At 37.7% G+C, this 12,236-nt stretch overlaps 1 non-coding gene across 1 annotated transcript; it reads left to right on the top strand.

The window, feature by feature from the left end:
* The first annotated feature begins 5,243 nt into the window (after positions 1-5,243).
* Positions 5,244-5,348, top strand: LOC121482186. The gene has a single exon (XR_005985542.1). It is a non-coding gene; the product is annotated as a U6 spliceosomal RNA (small nuclear RNA).
* Positions 5,349-12,236: the final 6,888 nt, after the last annotated feature.

Here is a 12,236-nt window from a genome sequence, read left to right on the forward strand (position 1 = left end):
AGTAAAAATAAATTTGCCCTCCGGGGAAACCAAGGTATGCTTCCCGGGCCTGTATTGGTGGAGCTAACTGTGGCCATGAGACCAGCACAGTTAATTAGCCCTTGGAATCATCAGGCTCCACTCTGAACTTCATTATCTGCAAACTGTGCCTTGCAGCCTTTGGACTGTAGGTGAACTGGAAGCTCAATCAGTCTTCTAAAACTTTATTTCTGTGAAAGATCAAAATATATCTAAAAACCCAGCTTAGAAACATTGACATGTGTATGAATTCAGTTAGTGAATTCTTGGATACCTACAGTGGCCAGACCGTGTTCAAAGTTTGGGGGCATGGTGGAGAACCAGACAGAAGTCGATACACTAGTGCTATGAAAGAACTAACCAGGTATGTTACTAGGCTGTCTACTCCCCAGAGGAAGTGACACTTTAAGCTCAGACTCGAAGGAATACATAGCTTAACAAACAGGAGAGTCTGGAGACAGGGAAATGTTTCAGGTAAGGGGTATGAAAGCCACAGCTCAGCATTTAAGAGACCTGAAAAATAAACAAGTATGTGAATCAAGAATTAGCTATAAGGATGACCATTATAGTATTATTTATGAGCCTGAAAAATAAAAACAGCAGGAGAATGATTCATTAAGCTGTTCTGGAGTGGCTCTTTAGGGCAGTGAAAGTGATGGGTTCATGCCATTATATGTTTGTCCAAATCCATAGAAAGTACAAGAGTGAGTCCTAATATAAACTATGGACTTTGAGTGATTAGATGTGTCAATGTAGGCTCATCAGTTGTGACAAACATACCACTCTGGTGGGGAATTTTGATATTGGGGGAGGCTGTGCATGTGTTAGGTCAGAGGATATGGAGGAGTTTAACATTTATCTATTTATTTATTTTGGCAATCTCTACACCTAATGTGGGCCTCAAACTCACAACTCCGAGATCAAGAGTCGCATGTTCTTCTGACTGAGCCAACCAGGCACCCCAGTAGGAAATCTTTGTACCTTCCCCTAATTTTGCTGTGAACCTAACAGTGCTCTAAAAAAAAGTCTTAAATTAAAAAGTCTTAAATTAAAAATCTTACATAAACCACACTGTCCATGCAATAGGATTCAACAAAGCATTAAAACAACACTACAGATGACAATGCTCAAGATATATTAAGTTTTTTTAAAAAGTACAAAGAGGGGTACCTGGTAGGTCAGTTGGTTAAGCATCTGCCTTTGGCTCGGATCGTGATCTCAGGATCTCGGTTGAGCTTCTCCCTCACCCTCTGACCCTCCCCACTTATGCTCATTCTCTCTCTCTCTCTCTCTCTCTCTCTCTCTCTCTCTCTCGGATAAATAAATAAGTAAATAATTTTTTAAAAAATAAAAAAATACAAGGGTATACAATCAATATGACCAAAATTTTGCTCTGTCTCTATTTTATTGTGTGCACACATCGCCTGTACCGGCCGATCACCCCACAGCTCTACCTGTAGTCATAGCCGAGTAGTGGAATATAAGTGACAGTTTTCTACTTTGTGCTTTTCAGTACTTTTCCAAAACATATTTTAATGAACCTGTACTCGTTTCAATGTGGAAAAGAATTTTGAAGAAGAATCAGGCTTGCCTTTTTTGCTGCCTCTCCCAGCGTGCTGTCCCCCCAAGAAGGGCATCGGGAACCCTAACACAGGCCTGGCTGACAGCTGAGCTGAGCAGGCTTGAGTTGTGCTGCACAGCAGCAAATCTGCATGCCTTGGGTGTCTGTGGTGCCACATCCCACAGGAGGCCCCACATCAGGGTTATCTGGGGTTGAGCTGTTCCTGCTCCAGCCTCCCTGTGTGGGCTGTTCTGCTCCTTCATGAGGCTTGGTTTACCTTCATTACGCCAGTGCTGCTGCTCTGAAAGTGCCTGGCACAATGAAAGGAGCTTTATGAAGGGGCTTGGAGGGGCAGGAGGAACGTGGGAAATGGAGCCAAGCTGCTCTTAGGGAGTAGTCTGGTAACAGGGCCTCACCCCTGTGGCCACAGCACCAGGAACGGGCAGGCCTACATCTGTTTGCTGAGGGGTTAGGGGCTGCTGCTTCTCTGCCACCCATGGCCACGTCCCCACCCAATGCAGCAGAAGCCCCCTTTGCCCCTAGACAGTGGACTCCTTCCGAGGTGGGAAGATCTAACGGGTGAGGCAGGAATGGGGTGAGTAGACACATCCTAATGTGGATGCATGCATATCTTGGTTTCAAGCATTTGCTCTCAGCCTTGTCCCACAGTTGGTATTACTTGGAAAGCTTTCCAGAATACTGATGCCTGAGGGCTATAGCTAGAGGTCCTAGTTCAATCTGTCTGGAGTGTGACCGGAGCCTGGGGAGCTGGTGCCCTTTTGACCTCCGCTCCAAGCTTGGTTCCTGCATTGCCTCTTCCCCCTTGAGCTATTCCCTAGGCGAGAATGCCCTTCCCTCACCACTTACTGCCATGCTCTCTCCTTTCCATCTTTTAAGCCAGTTCTGAAGTCCCATTTCCCAGAGAAACCTCCAGTTCTGCTGTTAAGACCACGTAGTATTAAGGCAAGCCTCTTAACTCCTCGAGTTAAGTTGTCATTATAGCCCAATGCAGCCATAAATCATATGCAAGGAAATGAGCATGGCTGTGTTCCAATAAAACTTTATTAGCAAAAGCAGACAGCAAACCAGATGTGGCCCACAAATTGTAATTTGCCTGCCTCTACTTTATTTTCTTTTTAACCAGTTACCTCTTTAACAATTTTACACCTAGTGAGCAATTATTTATATTAAATTCTTATTGTTCAAATAACTGTTGTTATTTCTATCTCCCAACTGGACTCCACATAATACCACTTCTCGGATATATATATTTTTTTATTTAAGTAGGGGAAAATTCTTTAAGTGTTCTCTTCAACACTACTGGATTGTTTAAATTTTTTCATAAGCATACTCTTTTTTGGAAAAATTAGACCTAAAAATGTGGTCTCCTATAATAAGTACTTAGTACTGCCTTTTGTCTGCTTTAGCAGCAGAGGGAGATTATTTATGTTAAATATCTCATTTCATTTAAATTTTCCCTCTAAGGTTGAAATCGGCATATTCTCAGAAATATCATGGCCTATTCCCTTATGACTTTTGGCTCAGATTCTGGCAAATTTTGTTTTAAATATATATTTTTAGGAGAAGAAGTTTAAAAAAAAAAGTACACTCAACCCCAGGATGGCTGCAAAAAACAAATTAGATACTAGATGGACAAAGAGCTTGCAGAAGTGAAAAGTGCTGTGCAGATATGAGGAGGTGGAAGAAATCACAAAACCCTTTCAGCCTTCCTAATAGCGGCTCTTAATGTACCTTAGGGAAATACTTAATCTACTTATTTTGTGGTTTTTAAGTGCATTTCTTGTATAAGCGGTTATTCATTATGTGTGCTTCCTAGTCACCTGCATTATGTGTGCACAAGAGGGCCCAGAGGCCGCATCTCTGGGCAGAGCCATGGGTCACTGAGCACTTGGTAAATTCCCTGGGACTGAGAGTTGGTCAGAGATTGGGCCCCCATCCTGCTTCTTTGTCTTTGATGTCACGTGGAAGCAATGCATTCCAGCATCATCTTTGCTCGAGAGTACCTGGGGAAGGAGGGAATTGACATTACCCCCCCCCCCCCCCCGGAGCAGAGCTCCTGCCTAGGGTCTGTGTCCTTGGTTGGACAAAAATACTGAAGTTAAGGGTTTCCTTCCATTCTGAGTATAGGCAACAGTGTTGGCAGTACCTGTGGCTTTATTCCTGCCCTAGCAGAAATCACAGTCATTTTCCTATCACGTTACAATTGTTATATCTGGAAATATATCCTATGCTCACAGGTACTTCGAAATCCATGGTGGTTATCAGACCCACTGCTTTTGTGTGTAAAGTGTAAGTGATGACACACATATGTTGCAATATCTCAAATTTGTTTCCTTTTTTTATTTTTGATAATTAGATTTCAATATAACTGGTTTCCTTTGTAATACTATATATTTCATTTTATGCGTTTAGATAGACCAGTGGTCTTCACTAGACTACCAACCAGTATAGGACACATAGAAGGTTAAGAACCCTCACCCTAGGAAGATATGTTCCCCAAAAATGTTTTGTTCCCATTTTCTTCTCGGTAGATGTCTTAGTCCTCATTGGACTTGCTCTTCAACTCCAAATTCTTATATGCACTCATCCCAACTTCAAATCCTTTACCCAAGTCAACTTACGCAGAGCTTTTACCTCAGCAACCTTGTCAGGGTACTTAACAAAATGAGGGTCCCTCTAGCTAAAAAAACCTCACCTTCCTTTGAAGATAGTTGATAAATTATGGGGTTTGTTTCCCTTGAAGAAGACCTTGGGGTCTTAGCTACTACATCACAGGATGGTTAAACTACTCTGCTCAAGAGTGATTTTAATAAATTGTTGAAGAAAATAAGATTTCAGACTCCAGGCTTTGAGAAAGTCTTTATTATTTACCCAAAAGCCTCATACAGGAACAAATGAAGGAAAAATACAGACAACACATTGTGTAACACCCAGTTCCTTAACTGATCTTTCTACACATACAATTTAAATTTATAAAAAGGAACAACGGGTTCTTTTACATACATTAAATTAAGAAGCAAAATGATCATGGCAACAAATTATGCCAACGTGGCAATACAATATAATCTCTGCTGTACTTTTAAAACAGAGCCTGGGTTAGTCATTTCTAGACAGCCATTCATAAAGCATACTTATAACTAACTCTTAAAACAGGTCATCTTATTTGTTCAGAAATAAAACTTAAGATTTTTATTTGTTTTCCAAGGTCTAAACCAGCAGTATGAGACGGGCAGCTTTATGGTTGGGAGGCAAAGCGAAAGAATAGATCTCTTCTGCAGAATGTTGTGTGTCCACCTTACTATACCAAGCTCACTGTGCTCTCTCTCAATGACACAGGGAAATGTCACATGTCAACTATCAAGTCAAGAAGTTGCAGGGCAGGGAGAGAACAGTTTTTCCTTACAAGCAGTAACAAGCTATAAAAATAAGCAAAGATTGTTGAGAACCATATGGGCTGTATAAAAACCCAAATGGGGGCAGCCCAGGTGGCTCAGTGGTTTAGCACTGCCTTCACCCCAGGGCATGATCCTGGGGACCCGGGATGTTGGGCTCCCTGTATGGAGCCTGCTTCTTCCTCTGCCTGTGTCTCTGCCTCTCTCTCTCTCATGAATGAATAAGTAAAATCTTAAAAAAAAAAAAATTAGTTCTCGCTTCGGCAGCACATATACTAAAATTGGAATGATAGAGAAGATGAGCATGGCCCCTGCGCAAGGATGACATGCAAATTCGTGAAGCATTCCATATTTTTTCTGCTGTTTGAGACAGAGGAAAAGAAAATGATTTGTGTAGGTTACTTAATGAATGGTAAGAACCATAATAAAGGTCTCTGATAATTTCAAAAATAAAAAATAAAAATTAAATAAAAATTAAATTAAAAAAAAATTTTAATGGGCCTCTGAACCCATAATATGAGACCTGAGCTATGTGGCCTGAATCTCTGTACACTTCACTGGGACTTCTTATAATTTTCACTACTGCTATAGTGGATGCCAGAAAACAACACCTCTTGATTTCGTCCTCATACTTGAAAGATATTTCCACTGGGTACAGAATTCTAAGTTGACAGTTGTTTTCTTGAACCACACTGAGGATATGGTTTTCTGGCTTCCATGTTTGGTGATAGGAAGTCAGGGGTCAAATTTAATAGCAACTCCTTTGGTGTTAAAAGAGAGATCTTTTCTTTTGATCTATTTTTAAGATACTCTCTTTGCCATTAGTTTTCTAGAGTAGTGGATTTCTTTCTTTTCTTTTCTTTTCTTTGTAATCTTTCTTAGGATTTCTGATACTCCTAAATCTGTGGATTCGGGCAATATTTTTTTTTTAAAGAGAGGGAGTGCAGGCACATGTGAGTGGGGAGAGGAGCAGAGAAAGAAAGAGAGGAGAGAAACCTAAGCAGACTTTCTGCCAAGTGTGGAGCCTGATGTGGGGCCCGATCTTACAACCTGGAGATCATGACCTGAGCCAAAATCAAGAGTTGGACACTCAACCAACTCTTGAGCCACCCAAGAGCCCCTGGGAAATACTCTAAAAAAATTAAAAAATAAAACTCATAACATTGCCTCTGTCCCATTCTCCATCTCTTCTATTTCTGAAATTCCAATTGCATGTGTGTTAGACCTCATTCTATTTTCCTTGTCTCTTCATTGCTTTTTCATATTTCCCACCTATCTCTCTGTGCTGCCATCTTTAATTTTCCTTTCACTTAGATTTTGGCCTGAAAATTGCATGCACTCTTGTCATCTCTTCAATGCTTTTGAGAAGATTGTAAAACTGTATTTTGTACAGCATTTCTGGTAGTTTTCATCAGAATAGTTCATTTGTACCCTTAGTCCATCACAGTCCCAGAGGCTAATGTCTGTGTTTGGAATTTATGATTAAATCTATGCTTACATGTTGGAAAATTTGTCCCATTAAATGGGTCTAGGTGATCTGTGGGGAACCCAAAATGTGTAAATATTTTTTACTTGTGTTTAAATTGTGTAAATTTACTTGTGTAAATATTTTATGCTTGTGTTTATTTCTTGACTCTGTTATATTTCATTGATCTGTGTGCCTTTTTTTTATGCCAGTACCGTACTGTTTTGATAACTATAGGCACCTGGGTGGCTTAGTTGGTTAAGCATCTGTCTTCAGCTCAGGTCATGATCCTGGAGTCCTGGGATTAAACCCCACATTAGGCTCCCTGCTCAGTGAGAAGTCTGCTTCTCCCATTACCTCTGCCTCTTCTCTCCCCACCCCATCATGCCTTCAGTCTCTCTCTCTCTCAAATAAATAAATAAAATCTTTTTAAAAAAAACTGTAGCTCTGTAGTAGAGTTTAAGATCAGGGAGTATGATGCCTCCAGCTTTGTTCTTCTTTCTTAAGGTTGCTTAGTCTATTTTGGATTTTTTATGGTTCCACAAAAATATTAGGATTGTTTTTTGTATACCTTTGAAAAATGCCATTGAAATTTTGATAGCAATTGCATTGAATCTACAGATGGTTTGGGGTAGTGTGGATATTTAATGATAGTAATTCTTCCAATTGATGAACGTGGAATATCTTTCCAATTATTTGCATCTTCCTCAATTTATTTTATCAATGTCTTATAGCTTTCAGCAAACAGATCTCTCACCTCCTTGGTTAATTAATTCCTAAATGTTTCATTGTCTTGGATGCTATTGCAAACAAAATTGTTTTCTTTATTTTTCTATTAAATATTTTGCTGTTAGTATATAGAAAATAGAAATGCAACTGATTTCTTTATGTTGATCTTCTAGCCTGCAACTTTACCAATTTCTTTTATTCTAACAGTTTGTGTGTGTTTAAAATTATCACTCTATAAGATTAAATCATCTGCAAGCATAAGTAGTTTTACTTCTTCCCCTCCAATTTGGATGTATCATATTTCTTCATGCCTAATTGGGATTAGGCTAGGACTTCTGGATTTGACTTTGATGTTAGCTATGGGCTTGTCATATAAACCTTTATTATTTTGTATTACAGTCCTCTATACCCAATGTGTTGAAAATTTTTTTATCATGAAGTGATTGCTGAATTTTGTCAAGTACTTTTCTGCATCTCCTGAGAGGATAATATTATTTTTATCCTTTATTCTATTAATGTGGGGTATCATATTCATTGATTTGCGTATGTTAAGCTACCTTTATATCCAAAAGATAGATACCAGTTGGTCATGGTGTGATCCTTAAACTGGAGTCAAATGTAGTTTGCTAGAATTTGGTTCAAAATATTTGTGTCTATATTCATCAGGGATATTGGCCTATAGTTTTCTTTAGTCTTTAATCTGGATTTTGTAATCCAGGGTAATGCTGGCTTCATAAAATGAATTTAGGAGTGTTCTGTCCTTTTTAATTTTCTGGAAGAGTTTAAAAAGGATTACATTAATTCTTCTTTAAAATTTAGTAGAATTCACTGGTCCTAGGTTTTTCTTTGTTGAAAAAATGCTTGACCATTAATCCAAACTCCTTACTCATTGTTCATCTGTTTAGATTTTCTATCTTCCTGATTCAGTCTTGTTAGGTTGTATGTGTCTAGGAATTTTTCCATTTCTGCTAAGTTATCCAACCTCTGCTAGATGATTTTTTGTATTTTTGTGGTGTCAGTTGTAATGTTTCTTCTTTCATTTACAATGTTTTTTTTTTTTTGAGTCTTCTCTTTTTTTTTTCTTGGCTAGTCCAGCTAAAGTTATGTCAGTTTTGTTTCTTTTCTAAAAGTAACTTTTAGTTTCATTGATTTTTTTTTCTATTTTCTAATTTCTATTTCGTTTATTTGTGCTATAATCCTTATTATTTACTCCCTCCTGCTAACTTTGGGTTTACTTTGCCCTTCTTCTTCCAGTTCCTTAAAGTATAAAATTATGTTATTTATTTTAAATTTTTCTTTTTTCTTAATTTAGGCATTTATCACTATAGATATTCCTATTAGAACTGCTTTTGGCTATATCCTGTAAGTTTTGGTATGCTGTATTTTTATTTTCCTTTGTCTGAGGATACTCTCGGATTTCCCTTTGATGTCTTCTTTGACCCACTGGTTATTTAGTAGTGTGTGGTTTAATTTCCATGTATTTGTGGACTTTTTAGTTTTCCTCCTGCTACTAATTCCTAGTTTCATACCAATGTAGTTGGAAAAAATATTGGATATTTCAATCTTCTTAACTTTGTTTAGGGTTTCTTTGTGGCCCAACATATGATCTATGCTGGCCAATATTTCATGTGTGCTTTAGAAGAATGTGTATTCTGGTACTATTGGATGGAATGTTCCATATGTCTGTTAGGTTGGAACTATAATATTGGATTGTAATATTATTGGATCTATAATATTATTCGGGACCACTATTTCCTGAATGATTTTCTGTCTGAATCATCTATTCAATCTTGACAGTAGACCATCAAAGTTCCCTACTATTAATGTATTGCTGTTTATTTTTCCTTCCATTGTTTTTAATATTTGCTTTAAATAGATGCTCTAGTGTTAGGTGAATATATATTTACAATTATTATTATCTTCTTGATGAATTCACCCCTTCACCTCTACATAGTGGCCTTGTCTCGTGATCAATCATTTTTTAAAGATTTTATTTATTTGTTTGAGAGAGAGCATGCAAATAAACAAGCTGGAGGAGGGAGAGAGGAAGAGGAAGAAGCAGACTCCCCACTGAGCAGGGAGCCCCTATGTGGGACTCGTTCCCAGGACCCAAAGATCATGACCTGAGCCAAAGGCAGACACTTAACCAACCAAGCCACCAGGTGCCCCACCTGTGATCAATTTTGACTAAAAGTTTACTTTGTCTGATATAACTATTCCTGCTTTCTGTTGGTTACCATTTTCATGGAAGACCTTTTACCCATCTCTTCACTTTCAACTTATATGTGTCATTAAAACAAGCATGACTCTCCTGTAGGCAGCATATTGTTGGATCTTGGGTTTTTTTTTTTTTAATCCTTAGCTATTCTCTGTCTTTTGATTGGAGAATTTAGTTTATTTAACTTAAAGTAATTATTAATGGGTAAGAACATACTATTGTCATTTTGCTCATTGTTTTCTGATTATTTTTTAGTCTCTTTCGCTCTTACTATCTTCTTTTGTGATATATTTTCTACAGAAGTATGCTTTATTTTTCTTTATCTTTTTTTGATCTAGTATAGAATTATTCTTTGTGGTTACCATGAGACTTACATAAACATTTTATAGATGTAACAATATAACTGATAGCAACTTACCTTCAGTTGCACCCAAAAACACTATACTTTTACTGTTTCTCCTTTCAACATGTTATGCCATTATTGCTACACTTCACATATTTTTATAGTGTGCACTCAATATCAAATTAATGTAGCTATAGTTATTGTTAATACTATTTTTTTTTACTTTTGTACTAGAGATAAAGTGATTTACACACCACTGTTACAGTATTAGAATGTTCTGAATTTGACTATATACTTACCTCTACCAGTGAATTTTTTACTTTTATATGCTTTCATGTTGTTATTAGTGTCCTTGCATTTCTTTCCTTTTGTGTGTGTGTGTGTGTGTCCTTTCATTTCAACCTGAAGTACTCCCTTTAGCATTTCTTGTAAAGGTCTCATGGTGATGAACTCCCTTAGATTTGGCTTGTCTGGGAATGTCTATTTCTCCTTTATTTCTCAGGGCTGGTTTTTCTGGGTGCAGTATTCCTGGTTGACACAGGTTTTTTACTTTCTTTCAGAACTTTGAATATATCATCCCACTCCCTCCTGGCCTGCTGAGTTTCACAGAGAAATCCACTGATAGCCTTATTGGGAGCAGGGATTCCCTTGTATATGAGGAGTTGTTTTTCTCTTGCTGCTTTCATAATTCTTGCTTGTCTTTGACGTTTAACATTATGATTATAATGGGTCTCGTAGCAATCTTTGTGATGATCACGTTTAGGGTCCTTTGAAATTCTTATACTTGAATGTCCATACCTCTCCCAAGATTTGGGAAGTTTTCAGTTGCTGTTTCTTTAAATAAACCTTCTCTTTTTTCTCTCTCTACTTCTTCTGGGACCCCCATGATATACATGTTTATTTGCTTAAAGTGTACCTATAATTTACGTAGGTCTTCTTTCCTTTTTTTTTTTTTTTTCATCCTTTTTTCTTTACATTCCTCTAACTCGTTATTTTCAGATGATCAGTATTTGAGTTCACTGCTTCTTTCTTCTCTGTGATTATCTGTAGTTGAAGCTCTTTACTGAACTTTTCAGCTCTGTCATTTTATCCTTTAGCCCTAGGATTTCTGTTTGGGTCTTTTGTATGGCTTCTTTTTCTTTATTAAACTTCTCATTTTTATCATGCATTGTTTCTCTGATTTTGTTTTGTTGTCCGTCTTTGTTCTCTTGGGTTTCATTCAGTTCTGTTAAGGTAATTATTTTGAATTGTCAGGTAAACCATAGGTCTCTGCTTCTTTGGGGTCCGTTACTGAAGCTTTATTACTTTTACTTGGTGGTATTATATTTGATGATTCTTTGGGATCCATGTAGCCTTGCATTACTCTCTGTGCCTTTGAAGGAATAAAAATCTCTTCCAATCTTTATAGACTAGTTTCATCAGATAAAGACTTTCTCCTGTCTGTTCCCTGAACTGATAGTATCACCTCTGGAATCTTAGTTGTGCTGGGTTGGAGCTACTTATAATATTGTTGCTTGATCTATGTTGGAATCCACAATTGGCCAGCTTGTTACCAGGGGCTCAACTGGGCATGGATCCTATCTAGTTCCTGGATGGATGGCACTGTTTCCAGTACTTTGTTCCATTGGTGGCTCTAGGACAAGAATTTCCAGGGTAGGGTCCTCAGTCAACCTATTACTATGTCCATGGTGGGTATGGATCCCACCAGTTTCCTGGGAACGCTGCTGACTGTCACTGCATAGGTTCCTGGGTTAGCAAAATGCTCTTGGACTATGGGTATAAAGGGCTGGAACAAAGCTCTTGGGCTATTTCAGATTCCATGGCCATGATTCATGTCTGTAGACCTAATTCTGTTACAAAGGCAACAAAAATAAAAATAAACAAGTGGGACTACATCAAACTAAAAAGCTTCTGCACTGCAAAGGAAACCATTAATAAAAAGAAAGGCAACCTTCCAAATGGGAGAAAATCTTTGCAAATCACGTATCTCATAAGAGGTTAATATCTAAAATACACAAGAAATTCATACAACTCAATAGCAAAAAAAAGTCTGAAAAAAAATCTGATTTTTAAAAAGGCAGAAAATCTAAATAGATCTTTTTCCCAAATAAGACAAATATGTGGCCAATGAGTACATGAAAATATGTTCAATATCACTAATCATCAGGGGAATGCTAACCAAACCACAATGAGACATTCCTGCTGGAATGGCTAATATCAAGAAACTAAGAGATAACAAGTGTTGATGAGGATATGGAGAAAAGGGAACTCTTGTGCACTGTTAATGGGAATACAAATTGGTGCAGTCACTGTGGAGAACAGTATGGATGTTCCTCAAAAAATTAAAAATAGAACTACAATATGATTCAGCAATTACCCTCTGAGGTATTTATCTGAAAAAAATAAAAATGATACATGCAGCCCCATGTTTATTGCAACATTATTTACATTAGCCACAATATGGAAGCAATCTAAGTGTCCATCAATGG

This window comes from Vulpes lagopus, chromosome 24, assembly GCF_018345385.1.
Source record: "Vulpes lagopus strain Blue_001 chromosome 24, ASM1834538v1, whole genome shotgun sequence".
In the NCBI taxonomy this organism is placed as follows: domain Eukaryota; kingdom Metazoa; phylum Chordata; class Mammalia; order Carnivora; family Canidae; genus Vulpes; species Vulpes lagopus.